The following is a 15,700-nucleotide window of genomic DNA, read 5'->3' on the forward strand; positions in this document are numbered from 1 at the left end:
AGTACAGACAAACCTATCTGTGGGATTGTCTTTGCTCAGGGACCAGGTTGTACATGGTGGATAATGCAGAGAGATGGAGCAACACGATGTATACCTCAGGGAGATCTGATTGTGGGGTGAGACTCGTGCAAAAATCACTGTTTGCTGGATGTTACTGCCAGTGTGTGCACATGAAAACACACAGACATGAGACAGAAGGAAATGTCTAAGTGTCAAAGGTTTGAGCAAGTGAAATAGAAGGAAATGTGTATGAGTAAGTGAAATATGGAAGAAAAGCCAGGGAGCCTCAGGAAAACGGGAAGCTGGACAAGACAAACACAGATCTGAACCAATGTGGTTAATCAAACGTTCTCCCTTTATTCGAGATAAGATGGTAGTTTATATAAGCTTCTACATAGTTTACAAAAACAAAGACACTCTGATTGGCAAACTAACATTGTTTACCTTTTCCTTAAAGTGGCCTAAACCTTACACTATAAACCTATACTAATTCACACCCAGACAGCCCAGTGGTCCCCACCACACCTTAATACTATTTCTAGCTGCGTCACAAACACTTAATTTCTAACTGCGTCAGAGGCTTGAAGGCCTCACAAGGCCCAAATCTGAGGCCTAGACTGGAGTAGCTCAAATCTCATAATTCATGTCCTTTTTCTCTCAAAAATGCTGCAACATGGAAGTTTTTACTTGATGAAGTTTTTACATGATGTTGGCGATATGGACATAAAGAGTGGAATATCATGGGTTTACTTTATGATGCTGGTATCCCCAATTGTGTGTTCTGTTTGTGTTTGATATTATGTTCTGTGCTTTCAGAACTGACTCTGAAAGTGAAGGTTTGTTTTGTCTTGTTATCAGTCAGTTCACCTCCCCCCATGATCTGTTGTCTAGAAGAGGCTAGTGCCAGCTGGCTTGCTTTTGCTTTGCTTGCTGGCTTTCGCTTGCTTGCTTTGCTTGCTTGCTTCTGCATTTGCCTTTGCTTTTGCTTGTTAGTCATTTTAGCTAAGCAGTCCAATTTTTTCCCAGGGCTGTTTTTTTTTTCCTTTCCCTTTACTGAATAACACTCCAACCGGCTCCAGACTGGGACCTGGGAAGCACCGAGGAACACCGAGAGCCTGCGTTTTGTGATCTGCAGCAGCCATCCCCAGTGCCGGAGAGCAATCCTCAGCACCCAGACCCAAGCGACCACTCCCAGGAAAGACTTTCTGGATTTGTCATCTCTTCAGAGTGGTGACAGAGTTTTGTTGTCATCTGGTGTTGTTAATTTTTTTTTTTTTTTTTTTGGTGCTGGGGAGTGTTTTGTTTGTTAAATAAACAGGTTCTTTTCCACTTCTCTCTGAGGAAATTCTCCTGAACTATGTGGGGGGGAGGGGCCGTGGGGGTTTGTTTTCTGGGGGCTCCTTCCAGAGCTTTTTCTCCCAAATTTGCCCTAAACTAGGACATATATGATGGCCTGGCACATCTGAACCTCAGAAATATACAGCTTTGGTTGACACCGGTGCCCAATGTACCCTGATGCCATCAATATATTTAGGATCAGAATCTATTTCTATTAGCGGGGTAACAGGAGGATCCCAGCAGCTGACTGTATTGGAGGCCCAAGTGAGTTTAACAGGGAATCGGTGGCAGAAACACCCCATCATGACTGGCCCAGAGGCCCCATGCATCCTTGGCATAGCCTGTCTTAGAAATGGATATTTCAAAGACCCAAAAGGACATCGCTGGGCTTTCGGAATAGCTGCTGTAGAGACAGACGACATCAGAAAACTGAATACCTTACCTGGTCTCTCAGACGACCCCTCTGCTGTGGGACTGCTGAGAGCTGAAGAACAACAGGTACCAATTGCCACAACAACAGTACACCGTTGGCAATATCGTACCAGCAGAGACTCTGTGATTCCCATCCATGAGATGATTCGTAAACTGGAGTGCCACGGGGTGCCGAGGAAGCCCCACTCAGCTAACGGAGGCTGAAAGGCAATATGCCCTTTTCACTGATGATTCCTGCCGAATTGTAGGCACTAGCCTGAAATGGAAATCTACAGTATAGAGACCCAGACAAGTTGCACAAGCTACTGAGGGGCAAGGTGGATCGAGTCAGGTTGCAGAGCTTAAAGCCGTCCAGCTGGCTTTGGATATTGCTGAACAAGAGAAGTGGCCAAGGCTCTATCTCTACACTGACTCATGGATGGTAGCTAATGCTCTGTGGGGATGGCTGAGTCCCTGGAAAAAGGCCAACTGGAAGCGCAAAGGAAAACCCATCTGGGCTGCCGAAATCTGGCAGGACATTGCCACCCAAGTAGAGAAGCTGACCGTGAAGATTCAACACGTGGATGCACACATACCCAAGAGTCGGGCTACTGAAGAGCATCACAACAACGAGCAGGTGGACCGAGCTGCCAAGGTGAAAATATTAGAGGTGGATCTAGACTGGCAGCATAAGGGAGAATTATTCCTAGTTCATTGGGCCCATGATGCCTCCGGTCATCAGGGGAGAGATGCAACATACCGATGGGCCCATGACCGAGGGGTGGTCCTTACTATAGACAACATCTCACAGGTCATCCACAACTGCGAGACCTGTGCTGCAATCAAACACGCCAAGCAGGTGAAGCCTCTGTGGTATGGTGAGCGATGGTTGAAGTACAGATATGGGGAAGCTTGGCAAATTGACTACATCACGCTTCCCCAAACCTGCCAAGGCAAGCACTATGTACTGAACATGGTGGAAGCAACCACAGGATGGTTGGAAATCTACCCTGTGCCTCATGCTACTACCCAGAACACCATCTTAGGCCTAGAAAAGCAAGTCCTGTGGAGACACAGAACCCCTGAGAGAATTGAGTTGGACAATGGAACCCATTTCCAGAATGGCCTTATCAACACCTGGGCCAGAGAACATGGCATTGAGTGGATATATCATATTCCCTATCATGCACCAGCTGCCGGATAAGTTGAACCATGCAATGGACTACTTAAGACTACCCTGAAGGCACTTGGTGGGGGAACCTTCAGGAATTGGGAATTGAACTTAGCAAAAGCAACCTGGATGGTCAACACCCGAGGGTCCATCAATAGAGCTGGTCCTGCCCAATCTGAACCCTTGCACACAGTGGATGGAGATAAAGTCCCTGTGGTACATATGAAAGGTATTTTAGGAAAGACTGTTTGGATTAATCCCACCTCAGGCAAAGACAAACCCATCCATGGGTTTGTTTTTGCTCAAGGACCCAGTTACACTTGGTGGGTAATGCAGAAGGATGGGGAAACCCATTGTGTACCACAGGGAAACCTAGTCTTAAGTGAGAACAGTGTGTAAGGTTTCATTGTGATGCAGATGGAAATAGAATAAGGGGTGAATAATGTCCAGATTGAGAAGCAAGATGTTTTCTATTACTATCTGTGTAGCAGTTGTCTTCTGGGCAGTTTTCCTTATCTTCTGTTAATGGGCCCATCAATGTCTTACCACATGACTCAGCGATAGCTCCCTCCAGGTGCCATTTCCATTTAACAGGTAATCAAGGACCCACTGCATGACTCAGAATGACATCAGCCGATTGTGAGATGCTCTGCCCAGGTGGGAAGAGCTAAGCATCCCCACCTAGATATATTCTGGGATTTCTAGACAGAGAAACAGCCTTCCCACACGTTTCCAAGAGGACACAGCTGGGGTTTTTCCACTGGACTGACTACACCTCTTCTACAGCACCACTGCACAAACAGAAACCACATCTGCCACTCCAAGAAGACTGCAGCCACTCCAATTTGGACTGCTACCAACACGCTGGCCAGAGGGGTGTCAGGTTGTATTCTGACTTTGTCGGTGGTCTTCCTTTTGTATCATTGCATGTCTTTTGTCCCTTTTCCCTTTTCCCAATAAATTGTATTTCTGGCTTGGAGTCTCTCACTGGTTTTGCTTTCAAGTCAGAATAGCCACATCCTCATTTTGGTGTTACAAGTCAGGGTGAACACACCTTGCAGGTATCCACTGTACTCCAGTATCTGTGGAAATGAATTCATACCTGTGGCCCCAAGTGATAAGGTCGCATGGGCCCTCACACTTATTAGTGGCTAGGTCCTATATCCAGACTTTTGTTCGAGGCAGGTGCATCTCACCTGAAGAGTGGAATGAGAGAAAATTATTTAGAATGACAGGATTGTTTGAATTCTGTGGCACGGTAAGATGGTTGATTGTATATAGAGCTTTTTCCAATTGACTGTGCAGGGTTTCTCCAGGCATTCCCCCTTTTTGTTTAACCAAAACACGCTTTAAAGTAACATAAGCGCATTCAACAATGGCCTGGTGTTGCAGCATTTTTGAGAGAAAGAGGACATGAATTATGAGATTTGAGCACCAGTCTAGGCCTCAGATTTGGGCCTTGTGAGGCCTTCAAGCCTCTGACGCAGTTAGAAATTAAGAGTTTGTGGCACAGCTAGAAATAGTATTAAGGTGTGGTGGGGACCACTGGGCTGTCTGGGTGTGAATTAGTATAGGTTTATAGTGTAAGGTTTAGGCCACTTTAAGGAAAAGGTAAACAATGTTAGTTTGCCAATCAGAGTGTCTTTGTTTTTGTAAACTATGTAGAAGCTTATATAAACTACCATCTTATCTTGAATAAAGGGAGAATATTTGATTAACCACATTGGTTCAGATCTGTGTTTGTCTTGTCCATCTTCCCATTTTCCTGAGGCTCCCTGGCTTTTGCCTGGCCTGTTGGAGAGTGCGGGATACCCAGTTTGTGTGACACTCCCCATAAGCACAAAAACTGCTGTGTCTTCTGCGAGACGTAGGTGGGGCTATTACCAGTTTTCACAGAAGAAGGTATTCCCAAAATTGCAAAAGCCATCCTCCAATGGGCAATCACGTCCCGACCCTTTTCTCCAGTGTGAGCAGATGCCTGCATAGCAGAGGAGAAGATGTCAATAGACATGTGCACATACTTAAGTCGGCCAAATTTGGCGATGTGAGTAACATCTGTTTGCCAAAGCTGCAAGGCCCTGAAGCCTCTGGGGTTCACCACTGCTGGTAAAGTTGCAGCAAGTCCATGACAGTCAGTACAATAACTGACAATGTCACGAGCCTCAGTTGACATCAAATGAAATTGTTTCTGCAGGGTATGTGCACATTGATGGAAAAAATCACGTGATGTTTTGGCTTGTGCAATCTTGTCAGGCTGAGGTGCTACCCACGCAGGGTTAGCCAACCTGTCAGCCCTGACATTACCTTCTGTTATGAAACCTGGTAAATTGGAGTGACTCCAAATGTGCAAGATGTAATACGAATGAACTCGGGTCTGAATTGCACACCACAAGGCTTTCAATAACTGAAACAAAACTACGTTATTGACTTTCTTTAGAAGTGAACAATCCAAACTCTTGGTTATGTCTGTAACATAGGCAGAATCACTGACAGAGTTGAGAGGCACCTGAGAAAATTTCTGGGATGCCATGACAACAGCCTTTAACTCAACCAGTTGGGCCGAGCCTGAGTCATGGCCTTCCAATATTTGCCATCCAGATTTATCCTTCCAAGTAACAATGGCTTTCCCTGTTTTTCCAGAACTGTCAGTAAAGACAATGGGTCCTTACACCGGCACCCGGCTACTTTTTGGCCGCAAAGACAGATTGGTCATTTTTGCCAACTGCAATAACTTACGACTGGGCAGATGATAGGCAATTGGCCCAGAAAAGTTTTGCAGCACACTTTGCAAAGGAGCACTGTTAACAAAGCTCCATTCAAAGTCTTCCCATTTTACTGGAAGAATGATTTTTGTGGGATCAGTTGCCATAAATTACAAACACAGTTTACAGTATTTGATTATCAAATGAGTGATCAGTTCAAATAATGTGGGTACTGTCTTTTTTGGTTGATGGGGAAAGAAGATCCATTCCAAAATGTGCAAGGGATCAGACCATTTGTCACTCCATTGGCCAATGATACTGGTAGGATAAAAATCTGTATTGGTAATGAAGACAGTGATATCAATGGAAAGATCTACTTGATGAACCTGACAAGCAGAAACAGCCTTTTGGACTTCCTCCAGCACTCATTGCGCCTCAGGAGTCATTTTCCGAGGTGATCTCAGGTCAAGGTCCCCCTTTAGAGTGTCATACAGTGGGGACAGTTGTTTTGCAGTTAGTCCCAAGTAGGGATGCAAACAACTGATGACACACAGAAATTTCTGGACATCATTCAAGGTCTTAATAGAATCCGAGAATTGCACCTCCTGAGGCTGAATGGTTTGATCCAGAATTTTGACTTCCAGATATTTCCAAGGAGGATGCTGTTGAATCTTCTATGAAGCCACTTGCAGCCCATAAGAATGCAGAGCAGTGAACAGCTGAGGCTGTATCCTCAGCAACTCACCCTGAATGGATGCTGCCACCAGGATGTCATCCATGTAGTGATAGCAACATGCATCAGGAAACTGCTCGCGGACTCCGGACAAGGCCTTAGCCACATACCACTGACAAATAGTCAGGCTATTGCGACGACCCTGTGGCAAAACTTTCAATTGATATCTCTGCACGGGTTCAGCATTGTTAATTGAAGGCACTGTAAAGGCAAACTTTGGCTTGTCATCAGGATGCAAAGGAATTGTGAAGAAACAATCCTTCAAATCAACTATCAAGATTTCCCATCCCATGGGGAGCATGGTGGGTGAGGGCAAACCAGGCTTCAATGCCGCCATACTTTCCATCACTGCATTAATTTTTCAGAGGTCCTGTAACAGCCTCCATTTCCCAGATTTTTTCTTTATCACAAAGACAGGAGTATTCCAGGAACTAGTGGAAGGCTCAATGTGTCCCTGTTGAAGTTGTTCCTGAACCAATTCAGAAAGAGCAACCAATTTTTCTTTTGTCATGGGCTACTGGTGTACCCAAATGGGTTTGTCCACCAGCCACCGTAAAGGCAGTGTAGGATATTTTCCGCCCTTTAGTGCAGTGGCCCCAATTAAAAATCCATCCCAATTCATATCCCCCAGGCTGCCAATACATCCCGCCCCCAGAGATTGATTGGGGCTGTAGTGACATAGGGCTGAACTGCAGCCGTCTGTCCATCCATCTTTTTGATCAGCACAGACTGTTGGCTTGCAAAGGTCTGCACTGCATCCCCCAACCCTTTGATGGCCAACCCTATGGAAGCCAAAGGCCACGTAGGAGCCCACTCAGAGGAGGAGATGACTGTTACATCCGCCCGTTTTGATCAAACCTTGAAGACAGATCTTCAGCGAGCAGGCACACAGTAGGATCAGAGTACATATCATCTGGGGTCACTGAGCAGAAATATCTGCAGACCAGAAGACTTCTGGCAGTCCTGTGGATTTGAAGCCACCATCCCCACGAGTCCACTGGTCAGTCCTGGGGACACATGACTGAAAAGGCACAAGTTGAGCAATCCAAGTCCCTGCCAGAATAGTGACAGGGGGGGTGGGTGTGGAAACTGTGGCACAAATTTGACCCAAAAAGACAGAGTCAATGACACCTGGGTGAACAAAGATTCCTTGGTGGGTGGCACTAGATCTTCCCATAAGCAGTGTGCTCAGTCCTTGTCCTAAAGGTCCGAACACATCCAAAGGAACCTTATGTTCACGACAGGATTCTAAGATGACTGTAGTTGCGGTATGTGCATCCACCCTGGCGGAGCCATGTGTGCCACCCCTGAGCTGGCTGAGCAGGCCTGTGTCGGTGCTGTGCCCTGAGGAATCACTTGTGTAAGAGCACAGTTCCCCTGTGTGCTCATCCTCCCATTTCCCGGGCCTACCAAAGGCTGGCCATTGGCATGATATTTATACTTACATTGGGTTGCATATTGACCTGCCTTTAGGCACTTAGAGCACAAGAAACTGGTATTTGTTTCTGTCTGCTTGTGTGTTCCCTGCTTTTTCTTGCCCTTATTTTTGCCTTTTTTCTGTTGTCTGCCCCCTGAGCATTTCTGGCCTGGCTGTAAAGCAGCTGCCAGAGCAGACATTCTGTAGTCCACAGTACCTACTTTGGAACATGCTTCGACCATGTCTGTTAGCATTGGGTCACCTGGAAGAACATCTATGATCTTCCAGCAATCATTGTTTGCATTGTCCCACGCTAACTGCTTGCATAAAACCTGCCTCTAGGTATCATCCTCAACCTGCTTCTCCAGGGCTGCTGCAAGTTTCTCAACAAATGGTAGAAATGGTTCTTTTGTTCCTTGAGTTATTGTCACGTATTGTGGCTTGGGAGCAGCCATTTCTATAGTTTTTAGCAATGCTAAAAACCTTACCCTTTGACTCTGCTCAAGAATGGCAGGGTCCCAGGTAGCCTGAAGATCAGGATTGGAAAAGGCCTGTTCTCCCATGAGAACATCCACTCCCATGTAATACCTAGGATATCTCTGAGGCAATTGCATGTTCTCTGTTGCAACCCTTTGAGCAACCGGCCTCCAGTTGTCCTGAAAAACTTTAAATTGCACAGGTTGGAACAATACTTGAACTATATGTCTAATATCAAATGGAGCAAGGAGGTCTGTGTTTAGCACTCTGATAACTTGCATAACTTGTGTAGAACCAAGGCCATATTTTGCTACCTTATCTTGAAAATCTTGGACAACCTGCCAGGCAATCACGTAGTGCCTGTCAGCTTGTCCTGTATTTGGGACAGTTTTATACACGGGAAAAGCTTGAATTTCCCCTTGTGGTGGAACATTGTCTCCCTGAACCACCTGTGTCCCCTCCTCAGATGCTGGATTAACTGTTTGACTGTCATCTGTGGGCCCTTCCCCTCGGTCTGGTGTGGTGGCAAGTCCACGCTTTGGCATCCCCACCTTTTCTAACAGGTTCCAATCCCCATTCCCTAAAGCTCGCATCTTAACTGATTCCCAAAAGCAGTGAGGGTTCGTGGGTCGTACGGTCACGCGACAAGGAGGTAAAGTCCAGAGATTACTCATGGACGATGTCGATGCTTGTTGGTGCCGGCGTTCTGCCGCCAGGGCACGCCCCTGCTGGGGGATGTTATAAATTGAGGCGAATAATTTGATTCAGCCTTTTAAGATCAATTAATAATTTTATTAATTACAGCAAGCGATAGCAAGCAAAACAGCGCTGGGTTCAGCTGGGAGCCTGGCTCCGCCAAAAGCTGACAACCTTTCTTCTCTTCAGTCCCTTTTTATCCAGCACCAGTGGGGGTGATGGGTTTCCTTCCACTGTGGTTATCAGTCCCAGCAGTAGTTTGTTTGACAAGTGGAGGTGATGGATCTCCTTCCGCTGCGGTTATCAGTTCCAGCCAGTCCTGCAAGATCTTTTACAATCTTTGTTTGCGGTTACCAGCCTTGCCCAAGCCTGCAAATTCCATGCCCCGACCCCCTCCCCACCCACAGAAGCGGCCAGAAGTGGCGCTGCAGCGGGAGGCCAGTAGTCTCAGTGGTCACAAAATGGTATCTGCGGCAGTGCACATGCTTGGTGGGGGGGGCACCATCTTGTTGTACAGAAACTTCTTGTAAAGCACTGCCATGGTTTGGAACCGGGAGCCTCGAATAGTCATGCAAATTTTCAATTGGAGGTTCAGGGGGCTGCTGTCTGGATCAAGACTTGTGTTCCCGACACCGTCGAGTTTGCACATGAGGTCGAAGGAACTAACCGTGCCTGTGGGCTTAATATCACTGGTTACGAGTGCGGTGGAGCTTGCCTCCCCCCCGCTTTCTGGGCAGGGCTCCCCTCTCTCTCCCAGTGCAATATTACAAGCGGCCAAAGGTGGTGTCCTGGGTTGTAAGATAAGCTTGTATTCTATTTGCCATCTGTCAAAAGGTTGGGCAGGGTTTGTTATCTCTCTCAAAGACAATGGTTTGCCCCGTAGAGGCAATGGTTTGTTTATACACTATTGACTGACTCACTGCCGGGCTGGTAAATGTAACACCGTGAGGGGTCCCACCCAGAGGGGGAAGCCAAGCACTCTATTATTGTTTAAAGGGGTAGCTTTTTGGGGAGACGAGGCAGCTCTCTGGGCGGGACTCCGAGAGAAGCAGCTCTCTCTCTCTCCGCGGGATCTCGCAGCGAAACAGCCGGGGAGGCGGCGGCAGCGGAGCTCGGAGGCAACCCCGGCGCAGAGGAAGACCGGCCCCACTGCCACCAGATCTTCAGTGGAAAACTATACCCTTCAAAAGATCACCACTGCAGCTGCAGTTCATCAATCACTGCAAGGGGAGCAATCGTCCCAGCAGGACTGCTACTGGCACCCCGAATCCTCAGGTTCTGGACTTTTTTTTTCCACTGGTTTTGTTTGTACCGATTGCATTTGCCTTTTTAAATTGTTGTCTAGTTTTCTCCTAGTAAAGAATTGTTACTCCCATTCCCATATCTTTGCCTGAGAGCCTTTTAATTTAAAGATCCTGGTAATTCAGAGGGAGGGGGGGGGGTTGCCTTCTCCATTGCACAGGAGGCTTTGCCCTCTTTCACAGACTCCTGTCTTGTCAAACCAAGAGAGGTGGCGTTAGCTCAGTAGGGACCCCCTGCAGGGTTAAAGATTGTGCCTGCTGCTGCACAGTAGAAATTCCAGAGATAAGATTCCAAGCATTACAATCGTTAAGTATTTCAATTATTACACTGCAAGTAGGAAGCAAAGAAGCTGCAACCTTATCTCTCTTTGTGGCAAGATCAAAAAGGCAAATATCAACAGCATCCCAGACTGATTTACGAAAAGCAGAATTGACTCTAGGTGCAGGGAAGTTCTTAATTACCCAAGGTATTGAATCTTTGATTTCTTGCTTAGGAACTGATAGGGAATGTAATCTTATCAAAGTCTTTAATTTATCATAAGCATCCCTTTGTTCTTTTGAGATATTTTGGCTCATCTCTGTACCCCAGAGCTCACCTGTGTGAAAAATGACCAGATAATATTTGCTTTTGCATTTATGTATTAGTTTATGCACTGTGAAAAGTGCATATTATATGATTGTCTCTTTGAAAAGGAATACTATACATGTTATGTTGTATTAATTAGCATTACTGTATTAGCCTTTTTTAAGTAGTGTGGCAGATATAGTTTTAAGTTATAACATAATGTTAAAATAGAAACTATGCGATGTACGATATTTTTTTAACTAGCTCACAAAAGGGATGAGTTAATCAAGAAATTATTTGCACAGAGATAACAGCAACAAGACAAAGAGTTACTGCCTCCTTATTGGAAAAGACAAACATTCCTCCACCTCCTCTCCGTCTTTAAGGAGGCACCAGGATAAGGTGGAAGAAGTTGACAATAACCAGACAACAGTCATTGTTTGAAAAGAATTTATGCATCATGTATGAGATATATGAATATGCAATAGGCTACTGCTTTTAAGGGTTAATCCTTTGTTAGCGTGTGTGCTTTCAGGGCTAAATTACCCTAGGAAGGTATCGATTTCTCTCGGGGTTCCTAAGGGTCAGGGTGACCCTAAGAGATCGAAGAGAGTCTTTGCTTCCCTTAGCCCAAAAGCAGCCAAAGAAGGAGCCTGGAATGCTTCCGATTGTGCTTTTTCAAGGTTGTTTATTTCTTCTTATCTAAACATTCTTTCTCTGACCTGACAAGCTCTGGCTAGCAAGGAGGCTATAACATTCTGCCTCGAGCCTTGGGCAGGTCCCACATTATATACTCAAAACTACGTGTCTATGTTTACAATTTCTTCACCAATTCCTATCATCTATGTTAGACAGTGAATCTCTACCTTAAACCAATAAAAACGTGCCACAATTGCACCAAGACATGGAGGACAATAAGAAAGAAAGAAGGCTAGGACACTCCCAAATTCCTCCATCTTGTACCCCCTTGAACCCCATTCTAAAAATCCCAAAATTTTACTCTTCCACCCTGTGTTAGTTCAAATATCACCCTACTAAAACCCTTGTGGCTTGTAATTCCTCACCCAGAGTTGGCAGTTTTCCATGGGCTAAAATCAAAGACACAGATGTTTTTGACCTCATGCCAGGGTCTCCGAGACCCCTGCCAGGGTCTCGAGACAGCCAAGGCAGCCAGATGGATGTCCTGGACTCTGACATCTCCCCCTCCTCTTTGCACTAAAAACATCTCTTTGGCAGCCCTGTTCATGGCCCGCCACATGCATTGAAAAAGGCATGGCAAAATGAACAGAAGAATTACAAGCCCTACTAAAATCAACCAAAACCCAGTAACTAAATTCTATAACATCACTAAAAACCCACATCCATGAAAAAACCCAAGTCCACAATCATCTGTGGGTGAAACACAAATCTCTGCCCAGTCCACATCTGTGCATCTTCTCTGCTTGTGGAGAGGTCAGCGCTTTCTTGCAGTTGGTAAAGTTCCACATTCTTCACTGAAATCCATCTAAACTCTGCACCTGTTATAACACAAACAAACCCAACATCCCCACAGGGACTGGAGGTTTCTTTTTCAATTCTGTTCTGTAAAATTGCATGGAGAAATGGAGATAACATCTTTGTTATGATAATGAGAAAACATCAAGAGCAAGTGCTGCGTCTCCCCCTCAAATCCACAGGAACAGATCCCCTGTGGACCCCACCAGCTGGGCAGTGGGGCGAGTCAGGCAGAGGGAAGGAACTTCTCCTTGGATCTTGGGGGGCTTGGAGAAGCTCCCACGTGAGTCCAAAGATGAGCTGGTCCCACAAGCAAAGGAAAGAGGCGCTCTTCCTCAGGATTAGTTCCAAAGTTTAATGAGGGCCTGGAGAGATCCCAGGCCACATCTGACCTTGAAGGGCATCCGGAGCAAGAGAGGGAGGTCCCCACCCAGAGCAGCCAGATATAGGGGGGGCGGGGAAAACTGAACAGCCAATGGGGGAAGAACATGGGAGTGGCTCTCTGGGGGCAAGGCCTCAGAGTGACCACTGAGTAGGGGGTGGGGGAGGAGTCCCAGAGCCAGGCTCCAGTTACCTGGTGACCCTGCCAGAAGGATCTGGACAAAGGGGAAGGGTCACCAGGTTATGGACACATCACCTGGGAGGAGACAGGGGGATGGGTTGGGGTTTGATGGACATACAGGTACTTATGGGAAAGCTGGGATGAACCAAACAGATACAAAGAGGGGATATGGAGGGACAAACCATTATGAGGGGATATACAGTGCAAACACAACTCTACAAGCAAGACAACACATGTAGTAAAGAAACTAACAACAAATAAAATCAGTCAGACAATGCGCAAACAATATCACATGTAAAATCACATAATTACCAAGCACTACAACACTGAATTGTCATCCCAGGATCTGCAACATCTGATAAACCTTAAAACAACAGAGATTTTGAGAAAACATGTCCGGATCATACTCTTCCAAATTCTCTTTAAGGCTCAGCTCTCCTATATGGTCAAATTGCCAAGCCAAAAGGACTTGAATACTTTTTGATGCAGAAAACACCTGGGACAATCACTTCATCCAAGTAGAGCTAAAGCTTGGCCTGAGCCCAAACTCTAAGTGGAGAATATCACTTAACACATTATAAAACTAAATTCTTAAAAATAACAGCTATGAGCAAGAAACCTTATGATTAAAAACCTATCCAACAATCAAGTAATTGAATCTTTGAGAAATTTCCTTCAAGATAGAGATTCTTCAAACACAGCAAATCTTTTCTTCAGAAATCTGAAAATTATCACAGTCCAGATTATGAGCCAAAATCTGGACACTGAAAGTGTGAAGGAAGTGCAGCTGCATAAAAGACTGGATAAAGAAAACATATGAGTAGTTAAAAAACCAAAAGACAGGATCTTGAGGAGACACGTGTCTTGCAGACAATCACCCAAAGAGATAGTAAAACATGAAAAGTGACTGTAAATACTATAACAATACCATAATAATATTTCTTATCAGAAAAATCAGAGAACTCTCATTATACAATCAAGTTATGTCATGGTTTGACACTGGCACAATGCCAGTGCCCCCATGAAAATGCAACCTCTCAATTGAATGCTGTGAAATGCAATCAAGAACAGAGCAAAGCAGGCCCAAGCTTAATAACAAGGGAAAAATCTTTATTAAGCTACTACTACTATACTACTATAAAAAGAAAAAAAAAGAAGAAAAAGCCCAAAAACCCACAAAATTCAAAATTAAAACCTTTCAAAACATTCCTCCTTCCACCACCCAACTCCAACAAACCACAGCGAGACACAACCTGGACCCCAATCAGGTTCCCACCCTCCAGACAATCAATACTCAGTCCATCGAGGGAAAGAGGAGTCCCTCCCATGCCACAGACCCCCCAAGAAACACAGCTGCCACATCCTGTGTTTCCATGTCACTCATGGCACCGCCCGGAGAAAAAGTTTGCCACGGCGACCCTCTCCTTTTCATGCATAGTGCTCTCACCACCAATGCATGGATGGACAGACTGTTCTTAGGATTTTTTCTTTCAAGGATGCTATGCCAAGAGGGAAAAAAAAAACAGTTCAGTTTTTTCATTTTTGGGACCACAGTCCCCCCCATTTCCCCCTGAGGCCGAGGGTCCAAGAGCAGAGATCTTCTTCTCTTCTTCTTCTCTGAAGACAGGGGGCACTGCCACAAACCTCCCTAACTTTTCTCTGTTCGCTCCACTTCTGTCTTTTCCCAGCTGAAGCATGGTCTCTTTGGCTCACTGGCATCCTCCTAAAATACAGTCTCTCTTGGAGGAGAAGATCGGTTCAGTCTATGGCCAACAAGGAAAAGTCCAGCCAAAAAGCCACACCATCATCTCCTCCCACCTAGAATTTCTCCTTCCAACATCCCAGGTTCCAGACTGTCTCTCTTCCTCTCTTTCAAACCGAGGAGGAGAAAAATTCACAAAGCTTTCATCTCTCAAGGAAGGGTTAAAAGTCCCGACTCCCAAGGATGGCTCACTGCCCAGGCTCCAGCTCCCACAGGTGGCTGGGCACCTTGCAGCCCTTGGCACCCCCCCATTCTTCTCCTCCCCCGCGGCGTACTGCTGACAAAACTGCCACTGTCTCTTTCTCTCTAGAGAGAGATAGACTCTGGGGGGGGGGGGGGGGGGGGAAACGGAGACATCCCAGATTTTCTCCACCCTTCCATCTGCAGGAGGTTCCCGTCCCCTCCACCCTTCGACCTACCTCAGTCAGGCCTCCCCTCCCCCACTCAGCCACCTGGCCGGGCAGGGGAGAGTCCTCCACTGCACCCTGACCAGAACCAAAGAGAGTGAGTTCTCCTGGGAATTCTGCTTTTAACCCCTCTGTGTTCTCAGAGGTGTGTCCACCTTCAATTGGTCAATATCCAAACTGACCTCTTCCTTCCGAGAAAATTCTTTTCTTGTGTCAAGCCATGACAAGTTATCAACAAATGTTTAAAATAGTTTAAGACAATCTTTTTAAAGCATTCATATAACATTAACAGCAATCACTATTTATCTTAACATTAACAACAATCACTATTTATCTTATTATCTATAAAAACTTAAAATCAAAGCCACAGATGTTTTTGCTTTCATGCCAGGGTCTCCGAGACCCCTTCCAGGGTCTCAAGACAGCCAGGGCAGCCAGAGGGATGTCCTGGACTCCGACAGGAAGGCATAGGACTTTCCATATTTCTTTGGTTTTTTATTGTCCTTTATTGTCCTAACTCTGATTGTCAAAATTCTTATTATATTTTTATAACCATTTTATTACTGTTAAGCTTTTAAAATTTTAAAACAAGTGATTGGTATTTTTCACATGCACATTGCTAGTGATTATAAGTATTTAGAAATAGCATCAATTAAAATTCTTT

At 45.6% G+C, this 15,700-nt stretch overlaps 1 pseudogene; it reads right to left on the bottom strand.

Moving 5' to 3' along the window:
• Window positions 1-7,590: 7,590 nt before the first annotated feature.
• LOC146762998 (endogenous retrovirus group K member 6 Gag polyprotein-like) lies at window positions 7,591-8,653 on the bottom strand (annotated as a pseudogene).
• Window positions 8,654-15,700: the final 7,047 nt, after the last annotated feature.

Source organism: Lonchura striata, chromosome W (assembly GCF_050655825.1).
Source record: "Lonchura striata isolate lonStrDom1 chromosome W, ASM5065582v1, whole genome shotgun sequence".
NCBI classification, from domain to species: domain Eukaryota; kingdom Metazoa; phylum Chordata; class Aves; order Passeriformes; family Estrildidae; genus Lonchura; species Lonchura striata.